The sequence below is a fragment of the Alligator sinensis genome, unplaced genomic scaffold, assembly GCF_000455745.1.
Source record: "Alligator sinensis unplaced genomic scaffold, ASM45574v1 scaffold876_1, whole genome shotgun sequence".
In the NCBI taxonomy this organism is placed as follows: domain Eukaryota; kingdom Metazoa; phylum Chordata; order Crocodylia; family Alligatoridae; genus Alligator; species Alligator sinensis.
Window position 1 is genome coordinate 1,950,057 of NW_005841938.1, and position 15,868 is coordinate 1,965,924.

General features: G+C 42.0%; 1 long non-coding RNA gene across 3 annotated transcripts in view; it reads left to right on the forward strand.

The window, feature by feature from the left end:
• Nucleotides 1-14,858, forward strand: part of LOC102376100 — a 27,955-nt gene extending 13,097 nt beyond the window's left edge. For 2 of the 3 annotated variants that reach the window (XR_003093094.1, XR_323364.3), the window contains 2 exons: nt 9,603-9,721; nt 14,715-14,858. This is a non-coding gene — a long non-coding RNA (uncharacterized LOC102376100). Of the gene's footprint in view, nt 1-4,647; nt 4,789-9,602; nt 9,722-14,714 lie in introns of those variants that run through there. The other variant, XR_323363.3, reaches the window with a different exon arrangement.
• The last annotated feature ends 1,010 nt before the right edge of the window (nt 14,859-15,868 follow it).

Sequence of the window (15,868 nt, forward strand, 5' to 3'; positions counted from 1 at the left end):
AGAAGCCTATAGCATTTTCTTTAAGCCAAAAATAATAGATAGAATTGGCTAGTAGCTTGGTTTCTGAGAACTATGGTCATATGACTTGCCAGTTTTATGTCATAGGGAATCTCCCAGGCTTCTTGCTAAGAGCTGTATAGACCTGGTAACTCAGAATTGGTCAGCCAATTTGGATAAAGTAAGAACTGACCCCAAAACACTGTAAATAATTGGGAACAAGTCTGTAAATAACTAGGAATCATTTTAAAGAGATTTTTTATTTGTTATTTCAGTTCCTGTACCTGACAGGAAGTTGATATAAGGAAAACCAAATACCTAGAGAATCTGTACATGAAATCTCTCAGCCTAGCTTTTACAGACTCACAAAACCTGCTGGATTCAGGAAAGACCCAAATGAGGATACAAACCGGGTGCAGTGGTGAGTGGTTAGTTACACGGTCTTCCATCCGTTTTGGCTTGAGTGCGCTCCTCACTTAGCCCAACCACTTCCTGACTTGTCCCACTGCCTAGATCCCAGACCAACAAGCACCTTACATTAGGGGTGTGCGAAATGGGCCATATTCAATTCAAATTCAGCCCGAATCGGGGACACTGATTCGATTAGTTGATTTGGATCACTGTCCCTGATTCAATTCAGTTGAATCTAAATCTGAAGTTTTGATGCAGATTCAGAGAATCAGCGATTTGGCTATAGACACAACTTTAAAAGTTTTTTCTACATACCTTGAGGTACCAGGCACAGCTCGTGAATGCTGTGATGCTGGGGTGGATGGAATGTCTCACAGGAGTGCAGGGGGCCCGCCCCCCCGTGTGCTCGGCAGCGAACCCAGAAGTGGACCGGAAGTACTTCTGGTCTGCTTCTGGGTCCGCCAGGGAGTACGCAGGGGCCCCCTGTGCGCCCCCCTGGCTTGGCCTCCCAGACCCAGGAAGAACCAGTTGCTGAACTGGGAAGGCCCGCCCTCCCTCCCCCGTGTGCTCCCTAGCGGACCTGGAAGTGGATCAGAAGTGCTTCTGGTTCACTTCTGGGTCTGCTGCTGAGCGCACTGGGGAGCCCCCCATGCTCCTGTGGGAAGCTCCATCTGCCCCAGCATCGCAGCGTTCACCACCTGCCTGGTACCTTGAGGTATGTAGAAAAAACACTTAAAGCTGTGTCTATATCTGAATTGCCAAATTTTTCCAAATCTCTCTGAATCAATTCAGAGGGTTCCGATCCAATTCAGAGAGATTAAAGGGTCTCCTGATTTGATTCAGATTCGGAGATCCAGCCACTGAATCGGGCCGAATCTCTGCCGAATTGAATCAGGGACTGAAACTTCGCACAGCCCTACCTTCCGTTCATAGAATGAGTGAGTGGATACTGCTGCAGAAGTATCTGAGATCCCCATTCAGGGCGTGCATGACCCACACATGGAGAGTCCCCTGCAAACAAGGATGCCACAGACATATACAAGCCCAGTGTATATATTTACAAGAAACCCTAATTGCAAAGGAATAGAGGGCAGATTTACATAAGATGTGTTAATGTACATTAGCCTAATTTAATGCACGTTACAGGTGCACGTCTGCACATGTGTGCCCTTAATACACATTAAAACCGGTGCAGTTAGGCTAATCACACCTAAATTTGATACCTGCAAATCCAGGTATCAAGTTTAGGCACCATTAGTTACAGTGCATTAATGTACATGTAGACACAACCTGGCACTAATTTTAATGCCGGGTCTGACCAGCCACTAGGGGTATATGGCAGGGCTGCAGGGACTTGATGCCAAGTGCACTAACTTTAGTGTCAAGTCCCTGCGCATGTAGCCACCGGCCAAAAATTGCTTAATGCGCATTAAATTTAGTCTCACTTAAATGCATGTGTAGATGCACCCTCTAGTTACAAAAAATATTGTAGAGGAGGTGATTAATTAGAGAAGATATGGCTTCCATTGCTAGCTCTGGCACGGACTTACCATATGACCTTGGGCAAGCCACTTAACAACTGTATGCCCCTGTTCCCTGCCCTGTAAAATATTGCTGATGCTTATTTAGATTACAGATGACCAACAAGGCTAAATTCATTAATTAAATCTGGAGAGTGCTCTGGGAGCTGATCCAATAAAAGTACAGGATCTGATGCTCTGCTTATCTGCGGAAGGCAAAACATTTAATCCCACATTTTTATGTAAAAAAAAATGAAAACTAGGACACAGCTTGGAAGCCCTGTCTAGATTCGTCTCTGCTGTTTTGTGTCGCACTTAGGGTTAGGGGTATTTAATTGCCTAAGGAGACTTTAAAAAAACGAGTGAGCCGGGTGTTTAACTCCCACTGTTTTTCACTGAGAGTCAGGAACTTAAGCTCCTTACAGGCTTCTGTATAGCTTAGTAGGCACCTCCTATCTCCAGGACATCTTTAAGTACCTAACACACTGGGTAAAGCTGCCCTGTGTTTTATCCTTTGCCATATTTAAAGCTAAATGGCAACCTTAAAAAACAACATTTGAAAGCCACTTTAAGATATAGTGCTTCCTGCTGTAATGGGTTTAAAAAATATTTTAAACATGAAGATTTGGAGTGAGCCTGTTAATATCTGCCCCTCCCCCATTTCATCTGCAGGTTGTTGAAGTGTTGGCTCCATCTACCAGCCCTCCCATGGCTGAGCAGCCAGCCCAGAATGCACAGAAATCCTGGCAGAGTCAAGCCATTTCAATATTCACTTCACCAATGTGCTCACCTTCGCTTATCAGTCCCACTTCATTTTAGAATTATGCTGGTAGAAACAAATTGCCTGATAATGAAGGAGCCCTGATTTTACCAGTTCTTCAGATGCAAATTTCCTCTGCACAAAAAGCGAGCGAGTGAAGGGTGTTCCCACCTACTATGGTCCCTGTATACTACAGGGCACTGGCTCCCAAAATGTTTCCTGTTAGCTCCCCACTTCTCTAGGCCTTGTGCCCCCAAATACTAGCATAAACAGCTGGATTTCTTAGGCTTCAGTCCCCACTTGGGGTTGACACCTCTACTTTGGAAACCGCTGCAGCAGGAGCTGCAGAAATCACTCAGCCAGTTGGAGGACAATTCCCCAAGGGCCATATGTAGCACAGCCATAGGTCCCTTTGCTAGTGGTGGGATAAGGAATATTCTGTATTTAGGTCAGCAAAGGAGTCCCTATGGCATACACTGCTGCAAGAAATTCTCTGGAAGGCCAGCAAAATGGGAATGTGCTGCATCATACTGAGGCATTTCTGTGCAAGTCCTCTACAGCATCATTTCTCAACCTGTGGTGCACGTACTCCTGGGGGTACGTAAGACAGAGGCAGGGGGTACGTGGGTACCCCATCACTCTCTCTCTCTCACCCTCTTTTCCTCTCAAAACTATGGCAAAAAATTTGGTGCAATTAAAAAAATTAAATATCCCAGTAATAATTTGGTGTGCCACGCTTTGCATGGCACTGGGTTCAGCCCTCCTAGCTTTGGCCAACATCACCTCTAGCCCAGGTACATACTTCAGTTGTGCACCCCTGGTGTAAAAGGTGGCAACCCTACCCACACCAGATCAGACATATCATGGCCTTATATAAACAGCTCTTCTTCCAACATATGGCACACATTAGTCTGTAGATATAAAATCCCGTGGAAAATTGAGTGTTGAGGCACTTATTAAAATTTTCAGAAGTTCGGGGGTACTTGCTACTTAAAAGGTTGAGAAACACTGCTCTACAGCACCCGGCACTCAAATACATACACAGGTTTTTTCAAGCCACCTTCTCCTCCCTGGCTGTATTCTTCTGTGTTGTGCCTTCTTGTGGTGCTGTACTGAATCTCCACCTGAGCCACATTCAGGATTTACCATCACTTGGTATGCCATGGGAAGAGCACCAGCTATTTAATGGGCTACTTCAACTTCCAGAAGTTAGAATGAAGACTTTCCTTGCTACAAGAGCAAGGCTATCTACAGCTGGCCATAGCATTCCCTAGGGGCTGTCCATGAATGTGACTTAGTTCTGAAACTTGGCCATAGACCTCAATATTTGTAGGAAGCAGGTCAGCCTGTTTTCTTGACTTCACTTTCCTGTCATAGGTAGGTACTTTAAAAGAAACAAAAAGGTCTCCCTCAACATAGGGGGCTGGGAGCAGAGAAACTGGGGCCTTCTGAATTAGATTAGAAATTGTAGGCACTGAGATGAATAGCCTGATATAAAGAACACTGAGAATTGCTCATGTCAAAACACTGCTTTGCAGGACTGCTGCTGGCTATAGGAAAAGGCAACTGCTAACATTACAGTGATCTACAACATCTCCCTCCTAAAACACATCCAGGCAAAGCACCCAAATCTGACAGATTTATGCAAAAAATGGATTTCATAGACATTCATTCGGGCTGGACGGGACCCCGGACGATCGAGTCCAGCCCCTCAAAGGATGGGCCACAGCAAGAAATTGTTTTGTGGTGTTTAGGCCTGTCTCAGGAGAGATGTTATTGGAAAACACTGATTCTTCCTTAAATCAGTTATGACTAACCCGGCAGTTACAGAGTTAATAATTTTGATGGACCACAGGTGGGAACCTGGCAGATAGGCCATGTAATTAAGCTTGATTGGACTCAAGTGTGGCCTGACTGAAGAAGCCAAGGGGATAAAACAGAGAATGAAAAGTGGAGGAGGACTTTGGTTGTGGGGGGTTGCTGTTGCTGAGCAGCTGTCTTTTTTGCAGTGAGCTCTCCCTGAAACCTTTGCTTTTGGGGGTTTACTGTATGCTATTTTCCAGGAAAGGATGATTACCTTGCCTTTGGATTGCTCTTAAGGTAACCAGTGACAATAAATAAATGTGTGGTGGAGTACAAGAATTCAGGTTAAGTGGGATGTTTTGCTGACAAATGCAGCATGCCTGATACATGGGCTTCTTGGTATTTTACTGCTGTAGGTGTTTCAAAATCTGTTGGAGAGTGCCAGAGCAGCCATGATTTATGAAGGAATGCCTTGGCAATTGTAATTCCCTGTTTAAGTGCAATATTTCCTGTAATTGATATGGCACAAACATAAGTCATATGCACCAAACATCAACATGACTTTAAAGGAGAACTATGTAGATGTAGGATCCATCATTAATGCCCAAGAGAACACTATTTATTCTGCTTCCACCTGCTTAACAGCATACGGTTCACCTTGGTGGCAGTGTTGCTTGAGTCAAGGGTAAGGTGTAAGGACCTGTTTAGAGAGAGTGAGCTCTGATATTTATATGCATAAAAAGATGAACACCCATGCTTTTCAGTCTCCTGAAGCCAAGATGCCTTTACCAGACGCTACTGGGTATTTTCTTATATCCAGTTCCTCATTACTTCAGTAGTATCCCACAATGTGGATGTTGTATTGCAGTAGGCAAAGTGGGCTTGTACTTGTTTTCCCCATCTTATTTCTTTGGAAACCATAGTGTGAAATGCAGTTCTACCATTCCAAAAACTGATGAACATTCAGATGGCTTAATAAGAGGTACTGCTCTTAATAGGAACTACTGTGGCTACCTTGTAGGTTTTTTTTTTTTTTTTAGTTTGCTTAAAATTGGAAGAAGGTGGGCAAGATTATCACCCTTTAGCAGTCTGCATGTGATGTGTCCATAACTACATAATAGGAGTTTGGCATATATTAAATTGGCAGGCAGGTAAATGTATATTGGCCAAATTCCTTCCAGGTAGGAAACACGGCTTTCAAGTCAGGGGGACTACTTAAGAGCCTGATTTTGTCCAACTTCCTGTTTACCATAGTACCTCTGACCTTAATTACACCAAGGCAAAACCGACCTAAATTTCAGCAAGTGCCTAGTGACTTTTGGGTGCTCAGTCTGAGATCAGATTTGAGTATGCACGCTCATCATTATTCTGTTAATTGCATGCAAATCCTTCATTATTTAAAGTTTTAGACCTAAAGGAGTTGATTTTTTTTTTCTTTGTAGTCCTATCTGGCACCAATTTCTACTGAAACTTATGTGTGATCTCTATGTAGTGGTCCCACCATTGAGGTTCTTGTGAAGTATCGGTATACAGCTAAATATCTAATTCATATACCAGCTTGCAATTGACTTTTGCTTTTTAAAACCAGCTTTATTTATCCCAACCCAACACCAAGTTTAGTTGGCCTCACTTTTACGACATTGGAAAAGTTTCAAACCACTAAACAAAACGGAGTTCTTTCTGGTCGAGTTCCTCTCCTTTTGCTGATTTCAGCTCGCCGCTTCTGCATATGGGGCCAACTAAGCAAGCTAAATGAAGATGTCAGCAGTTGTGCTCAATTGAATTGATACTTTGTGAGCACAGTAGGTGAATTTTATGTGAACCCAATGGATGGACAAAAGTGAACTCCTGAACTCTGAGATGTTTAAAAGTAGAGTGCGCAAAGCATTACTGAAGCCTCAGCAAATCTTAGAGAGGGGCAAAGATTATTTAGAGATGGAAAAGTATGTAAGTAGTGGGAATATATTGACATGGGGAGAGAATTTAGGTTGAAATCTTAAGACTTTCCAAAGCTTCATACAACTAAAGAGGTGGAAGGCATCCTAACCTGAGACTAACCTTTAAAGAGGAAAGGGGAACTACACTGCACAGAATTGCTCTACATGTAGTGAACCGGGTGAGAGATGGTGGGATATGGTGCAAATGACTTCATAGGGCTTTTCCCACTTGCAGTGTGTACAGACTAGATTTTGATAGTCAGTGGAAATGAAGGCAGAGTCAGGTACCAGATGCAGCATCTGTTATTAGAGTGACTGTCACTCTGATGTTGTCTGACCTCCGATAGTCACTATAACAAATCCATAGAGAACAACTTGCTCTAGTTCTGTACATGGCTGCATGCCAGAATATGGCCAAATATCCTTCGTTGTTAGATAGGACTCAACATGCTTATCTGTTCTTTCTCCCTGGTGTTGCAGGGTTTAAGGTTTCACTATATCAAGGCACTGAGGCTGTGTCCTTAGCAGGTGTAAATCAGTGTGACACTGCTGCAGTCCATAGAATTTCACCCAGTGATACCAGCTGAAGAGCTGGCCCAATAATTTTTTTTTCTCCATTTAATTTTTTTTTTAGTAGATTTGTGTTAGTTCATTCAAAGACCGTAGACACCTTCAGAGCAAATCACATGGCTGTATCACTTCTGACACTGCCTGAGTTTGGTGCATAATGTTCACACCCATGCAGAGTGACAGGATACCTTACTTAAAATTGAAAAAGCAGGAGGTCCGAAGGACCCAAAGGACAATGTAGCATCATCTAGAGCCATTCCAATCCCCTCCCTTCCCCACCCCCCCCTTTTTTTTTTTTTGGACTGAATCTTCCCTTTTCACACTCAAAACTAAACTAATCAAGAGCATAGAGATCGACAAGACAGTGAGAGAGTCTGACTAACTTAAAGAGCTGCATGTTTTGTCAAGCTCTCTTCCCTGTGGGTGTTCGTCCACTTTAATAGTATATAGCAGCTACAGTACAAGCAGCAGCTATTGGGGACAAATATTCCTGAAAACAGAAGGTGCTCTTTCTTTAACCCTCTGGTGTAACCAACTCATCTGTAAAGCAATTTAGAAGTGTGGCATCTCTGCAATACGTAGTGTAGCACCTTTTGCCACTGCCCTCTATTGGAGTATAAGACTGGTACCTCTGCTAGCCTAAGAGAGTTCCTCCAGTGAGATAATGCATGCCTTCTTTAGCTCACAGGGTTTGAGGGCTTCCCTTGAAAGGCAGGGACAGTACTAGCATGTGGACTGCAATTATTGGAATTGGAGCTTGGCCAGGATGCCAAGGTCAACAGTGCTGCTTTTTTGAATAGTGCCCTAGTATTAATAACCAAAAGCTTGCTATTAATATATTTATTGTGCGGCATGCTTCCTAATAGATATGCAGTTATGGTTGTATACTTATTTTCTCTGGTTTTGTTGGAGTGCATGTGAATATATTGAGCATTAGCCAAAGTAGGTCAAATAGTAGACCTGCAAATATATTTGCAATATAGAGCCTTGCACTAAAGCAAATATCTTATAATTACGGCAGGAAAATTATTGGTTCTGTCATATGTAATCTGCAGTTCTTATAATCTTTAAAATGGAGATGAATATATTCAGTATCTTGGCTTATTCCTACTTGCCTAATATTTTTACACAGTAAAACTACATATCAGTTTTTCCTGTTCGGTATCTTGTACTATAATACTTTAAAAATGGATTTCTTGTTAAGGAGAACTTGAATGGCAATTTCATAGATTTCATAGACATCAGGGCTGGAAGGGACCTCGGAAGATCATCGAGTCCAGCCCCCCGCCCAAAGGGCAGGAAGTCAGCCGGGTTCATAGGATCCCAGCAAGATGAGCATCCAGTTTGCTCTTGAAGGTGTTCAATGTGGGCGCTTGAACCACCTCCGGTGGCAGGCTGTTCCAGACCTTGGGGGCTCGGACAGTAAAGAAATTCTTCCTTACGTCCAGCCTGAAACGGTCTTGCAGTAGTTTATGACCATTCGACCTAGTCGTCATCCTTCGGGGCGCTCTGGTGAACAAACGTTCCCCCAGATACTGGTGGTCCCCCCTGATAAACTTATAGGTGGCCATCAGATCACCCCTGAGCTTGCGCTTTTCCAGGCTAAAGAGCCCCAGGGCTCTCAGCCTGTCATCGTAGGGTCTGCTTCCCTGACCTCTGATCATGCGCGTGGCTCTTCTCTGGACTCTCTCAAGCTTCTCCACATCCTTTTTGAATTGTGGAGCCCAAAACTGGACACAGTACTCCAGCTGCGGCCTCACTAAGGTCGAGTACAAGGGGTTATTATATCAGTGATTGCTTTCAGAGGTACAGAAATGTAACGTTTAACTACTGGATGTAGCTCAATACATGGTAAATTCAATTTCAAGGTCTTGCATACCAGTTCATTAAGAACACTGCTAATGAAATATTATGGTGCTTACTCTCTTTTCGAAGAATTGTTCCAAATTATGCCACTATTCTCCTATCCTGGAATTTTGGGTGATTAAACAACTTATGGTCACTTAGACCCCTGATTCTCGGTGCACCATCCTGCCATAAACGACGTCCCTGTTTGTGCATGGTAGGATTCACTGTTCTGCTAGTGAAGACTTCTGTGCCGCCCCCTTGAAAACAGGCAGTTGGAGCTTGTAGTTTGAAATCCTGTGTTAAAATATCATGTGCCAGCACAAGGGGATGTTTACAGCTATTCTTTAGAGACTGCTGCATTTATCAAGTAATTTTAAATTAGGCAACAACCAGCTTTCTATTTTGCTCACATTCAGTTTTCCCCAGATGAAACTTTGAATCAATATGTGAATAAATTCTGTGGATCGGATAATTCTCCAAAGATTTCTGTGCTGAGAGTCGGGAATCTCTTGTATGGACCGTCAGGACCATCTCCCCTGAGGCACTAGAGGAGATGGTCTGTGGGAATAGAAGGGGTGTGTTGGGGAGGGAGCCCACTTGAAGAGGTCTGGCTTTTTTCCACACTTCTTTCCATTGGAGCTGTTCCATGTAGGTCTGTCAGTAGCAGGAGAGTTGGTATCAGGCATAAATTGATGAGTGATATGAGTTGCTTTAAAATATGTACCAGCCCACTGACTTGGAAACGTCTCTCTCTAGGTGAACCATGAACCAAATGGAGGGCTGTTGACCTTGGTGGGCACCTGACTCAATGCAAGAATCTAGCCGGAAAGAGCTGCTTGCAGACCCAAGAAATGACCCAGAGGTTTCAAACATGGGTAGGCTTTTTTTTTTTTTCTTTTTTTAAACATGGAGTCTAAAGTGAAGTTAGCAATTGGTCCTGAGGCAGCTTACTGCCAAGGGCTGTTCTTCACAATAACTGTGATAGAAGTGGGATTAGAACCAGTGTGATGTGCATCTTTGGTCCCTTTTTTTTTTAATTAACTATAGAGCCAGACTGCTATTTTGGACCACAAAGTGTGATTGGCAAGGTAGAATGTGCCCTTTAAATTTAGGGTTTGATCTTTGCTTATTTAGGCCTATTTTTGCTCCCTTGCAACACTAGCCTAGGATTCTTAATGTGCCCATGAATGAACTAACAAAGAAATTGTTATTAGTTGCTGGAGTGGGGAATCCCAACACTGCAGGACAAATGCCTAAGCATTATCAGCTGCTGTTGGCACAATTTCATTGTGAATGAAATTAAAATGGAGGGGTTATGAATTTAATCAGCCACAACTGTCAGGTGATGTTAGATCAGCCTCTGATATCTTGTGCGTTCTCCTTGACACTGTGCATCTCATTTCCACAAGTTTGATTTATGCACACAATGCTGCTTAGATGAGTGCTTTTCTTACTTGTGTGTGCCCGCAACTCTTAATTAGCACAGCCACCCAATATGGACGAGTCATTAAGATGGAATCATGGAAACCGATGACTGTGTGCCTGTCAGCTACTACAGCCAGCCCCTGCTTAGAGCTCTTAATTAGTTCCTAAAAAACTGAGCATTAAGCAGATATAGCATTAAGTGAAACCAAATGTTTTCGACAAACCAAGATGGTGACCATGAGCATTATAATGAAACTCGCTGAGTGCTAAGTGGAATCGGGTATCCATGTAAAACTAGCATTATAGTGAAATAGCATTAAGTGGGGGTTGCCTGTACTGCAAAGGCTACAGTTTAAGCATTGCACTCTAGTTAAAGCTGCAGGTCTTTTCTCATGCAAGTGATAATTGCCATCAGATAAGGGGGTTAACTCGGTGGTAAAGCTGCTGGTCTGGAACTTGGGAGACTCGTGTTCAATTCTCTGCTCTGCTTATGGCACCTTGTGTGACCTTGAGCAAGTTTCTTAGTTTGTCTCTCTGGAACCAATAAAGGAAATGTTTGCCACAGATTCCCCTGGATTACTTGTCATCCAGTATTCCTTAACCCCAAGGTTTTTGAATGCAGAATGAATGGGTTGCTTCCCAACACAACACAATCTGAGTCTCCTTGTCTATACAGAAGACATTTGGATTGCATTGCAGTGCCAGACAAGGAAAACCCACCAGGAATAGTAAAGGGTCTGATGGATCCTTTTCCTGTTGTCCTTTGAGCCATCTAATCTGATGCTAAGGGATGATGGAGCAGATGCGAGACCCCACCCCACCAAACACCAGTAATGCCAAACGCAGACATGGCTCTGGCATCTCTTCAATGTCTTAAATATGGGCTCAGGGTCTGGAAGGCTTTCCAGTATGGGATAGGGAATAGCATGGTGAAGGAGGGGATGGGTTGGGACAGAAAGGATACATCTGGATCAGAACTAGATGCCAACACTTCTGAACACTTGCTGTGGTTCATAGTTGCCAATGAAGTAGATGCCAGCTTGTGTGCGTGTCAGCTGAACTAGTTTATAGAGGTCCAGGATCCTAAGCTTTCCCTCGTATCCATAAATATGGCACACTAATCCTACATGTCCAGTACAATCTGCAATCATTTTCTTCAGTCAACTGCTCCAAGCCTAAGTGGCTAAAATACCCTGGGTGTCAAACATAATGCTGGCTGAGAGCTGAACGACTGCCTTGAGCTGTTCATCCTCTTTCTTTTTTTTTTCCCCCCGATCTCTGCCTGTTGTTGTGATTCTGTGGTCCGTTCCATATTCTTCTACTAGTAATTACTAGCATATGTTAATGATAAAGCTCTCTATTTTAAGCAAATCAAATACAAACCCACTGCACTCTGATTGAGAAGTTATTGAATATCTAATCTAGTCAAAGAAACAGTTGGCAGTTTGGCAACAAAGTACCTGTTATACTGTAACTAATAGCTTCCTTGTCAAAATAAAATAATATTCCAATATATGATTTAAAAAAACCCCCAAACCTTGTGAAATTTATTTTTTCCCCCAAAATAGGTTGAATTTCTTAAATATTTCTTAAGCATTCTAATATATAATCTGGTATCAGGAGACTGTTTGTTTGTTTTTTATGCAATGTTATACTGTGATGCAAAAATCTGCTCTGTGATGCTGCTAAATCATTCTTGCATCCAGGCCTCCATGCAGTGAACATTTATGCCCATACTTGGTCTCAGTGGGACGCCTTGGCGAGCATGGTTGAGCACGTGCACAAATGTTTGTAACATTTAGGGCCTTCGTGATGAGAGACAATGGGGAAAGAGAGAGGATTTAAGTAGCAGCTTCTCAGTAGATCACTAAAAATCATAGCTTATCGGTACTAAATATTCAAAAATGTTGAGACTGGTGAAAAATCATGTTTTTGTTTTTTTTTAAGAAATGCTTAGTGGGTCCTTCGTCTGCTGGACTCTGAGACCTTTGGGTATACTGGAATCGCTCTTTGGAGTTCTCAACCAGAAACTTAAAAAAAAAACCAAAAAAACAATGGAAAACTGAGATTCACTCTGGCTTAAGGAAGGAAAAACAGTGGGATTCACTGTAAAGTTATGCAGATTTGCAACACTATATTTAATGTTGAACCCAGTCCCTCCTCTTTTTCTAAAGTTCATCCCAAGTCCTCCCACTTCAGTCCTGCCTTGGACCTCTTCTCATTTCTTCCTAATCTTGCAGAAGTCTGAGTTGGTGTTGGTTCTCCAAGATGAATATGAGTTGCTCTGTACCCCATCCCTCTTGCATCCCCATCTCTTACATAACTGCATCAATGGGCATATTGGATTCCTGAGAGAAATGCACTTTGCTGAGCCAATTATAAGATACCTCCCCTGGTTGGGACATGATCCAAATCCTACCAAATTCAGGCTTTGTAAGGGTCTTTTAATTACCTTTGATAGGCTTTGATCAAGGCCCTTAAATGACTTGAGTTTTTGGTGTAATATTCTTGTTCTGGATATATGTATTCAAGGGGTCAGACCATTGTGTGCATGGGCATCTGATGAAAGAAGTTAATATACAGAACTATTAAGCACTTAACATTCAAAGCTTGGAATTCCTCCAGATTAAATGAAGAAGCCTAAATGAAGTTTGTTGTCGATGGTCTGTCAAAAGCTCTACACAAAATATCGGAATTAACAAAGAAACGAATGCATTTAAACTCCAAATTGTTAAAGGTTCACTATAAATTTCTTCAAAACCCTTTCTTTAAGGAGTGAAGTAATTTAACAGTTAAAGAGATTAAGTTAACTGCCATGGAAGTAAATTAGCTTGAAGAAGCTTATAGTGGGATCACTTAAATTGTACAAATGTGCGCCTAGTCTTTGATGGCTTTATCTGCAATTTATTAGGTGACCCATGCCCTTTCATTCTGTGTAGATTCTCATCTCTCAGCATAATTATAAAATGGGTAATCTTAATCCTTTATCACCTCTTTTAAACTGATCCTAGAAAACCTATCAGGATGCAGTTTGAATTCACAGGGCTTTGTTTTTATTTGCAGTCTCTATTTTTCTCTTAAGAAAGGAGAATTGCTGAATACATTTGCATGATGTTGTGCTTGAAATTATGCACTCACAGATTTTTGTCTACACACAACTGGTTGAGCATAGATACTCATTTTTAATAAGAAAGTGGCAAGATTCCAAGTCATTGTTTTCTGTTCAAAAAATGCCATTCTCTCTAAGGAATTACAAGTTGATATGAGGCAGATTGAGGGCAAGCATGTGATAGCAAACAGTTTTTTGAATAATTTCATTTCAGTTGTTCAGTGATGACTTTGAAAACTTTGTAGGTAAAGCACAGAAACTTTTCAAGTAAAACACAAACAACCAGATCAACAATCCTTGGCTTCTGCATTGCTATTCCTCCTCTTATTGCAGACAGGGAGAGGTAGTGCTAAATTTAAAATGCAACTTTAATTATGCATCAACGGTATGATGGCTACCCAGAGCACTTTGAATTAGTTCAGTGCAATCCTGTTCCGAAGTTAAAAATAAAGAAAACCAAATAAACTATAGTTGCTTTCCAACAAAATTACCTCAATATTTGTGCAACAATATTTTTCTTTCTCGGGTGTATTTTTGTAGGCAGGGCTTTTGTTAGCTCAATCAGGTTGGATATTCATCTACATTCTCAAGAAGGAATACCCATCTTTGTGATACATCTGGAAAATTGTCTTCAAGCTATAAACAAGCTTGCCTTCCACCTTGCTGTGGAAGAACATATATTTGCCATACCTCTTCCCCCCCCCCATTTGTTGCTCATATTCCCACTGAGAAATTTTGCTATATATAAACAAAATATAAAGGGTTTTTGTTTCAGCTGCCAAGTGCTTCCCTAACCCCAGTCATAATGAGTTGTAATACATTAATTAAACGTGTGAGGAAGTTTCTGGTCCTTAGTGGAAAGGATGCCTATCAATCACCAATTTCCATTGCAGTGATACTTCTTAGCTACGAGTTTTGGTCAAGCTAAGAGTTCTGCTGGCAGCAGATTCCTTGCGGGATATAGAAGTTTGACTTGACTTCTTGAGGCAAGACAACCAGGCATAACAATGTGGAGATCTAATTTATAAAGCCATATGCCGTGCCACTAAGAATTATCCTCTCTTTCTCTAAATGGCAACATACTGATTGTGCAACAACAACCAACAGAATTGTTGTAAAGGACGATTTGTAGCAAGACCTCTCTTAGTTTCTACTCGGTGATGCTCCTCACCTTTTGAGGTGAGTTCAAAGTATGAGGCTATCTTTTGAGGCTACCACTATGACAACTTACTGTTTATGCATGATAATCTAAAATGCTGCCATAAAAATGGTGCTGGAGCTGTTTTAACACCTGCCAAACCATTTCTGATGCGGTATACATGTGTCTGTCACAGGGTCAGGAAGAAGTTACACTCCTACGGATGGCAGAAGAGAAGATTCAAGTCTTTAGCTTTCCTGAGCTTGGAAGATGGACCTTTTTATAGTCATGGTTTCTCTAACCAAAGGAAGAGATGGAATGAGAAGGAAGAACTGAGAAAGATGCTATTGTGTCTCTTTATTTAATAAATAAATAAATAAATAAAAATTCGAAGGGAGAGATGGAATGAGAAGGAAGAACTGAGAACGATGCTATTGTGTCTCTTCCTCTATTTAATAAATAAATAAATAAATAAAAATTCTTGATTCAGTCCCCTGGGAGAGGGAAGGAGTAACCACATGCCTCAAGCTAAGGAAACTATGCTACTTTAAGAGAATACAACAGTGGCCAGCATTATTGTGGTTCTGTTTTGCTTTCCTCAATAGGGTCCTTGGGTGGAAGAAGTTGTCTGGGTGACCAAGAAGAAAGCTGCCCGGTGTTGGCTTTCTTTTGTTGCAACCCATGGGCAGCAGAGCCATCTCACATCTGTCTTGTGGGCCAGCATGCCTTTTCTGAACGTATTGTGTGTTCTTCCACGGCTTCTTCACTCCCTACACCTACTGGTGCTCAGTGCCCCTAGAGATTCACTGGCCGTCAGAGTCATGGTTTATCCCATAGACTTTGCTAGACTGTAACCCTCCTGCTAAACTGAAAAAGAAGTGGTTTAGGTCCATTTCTCACAGCCTCAGAAATAGGTCTCCATGCTCATATTCCCACAGATCTTCCAGGAGAGTACTCAAGGCAATAATGAGCTCTTTTGCTTGTCAGACCTCCGGTGTTAACTTTCCATTTCTGCAGCAGGTAATTCTTTTCTTGCAGCACATTCACATCCTTTTTTTTGGATGCGAGTAGTGGAGTTAAAGCAGTGTTCATAACTCATTCATCATTGCTTCAAGGAAGCAGATACCATCATAGTGGAATCAAAAATGAACATTAAAACAGAGGCGAAAGGGGGAAATATATTACAGTGGTGACATTATGGCATCATAACAAAGAAACGGAGAGGCAGAAAATGAGATCTTATATTTTCCTTAAGTTTAGTAAACCATTTTTCTGTACTTTATGGATGTGATGAACATCGATAAGTTTGATTAAAAAGGCAGTAGAATGTTAAAGTTATACCATACTGCT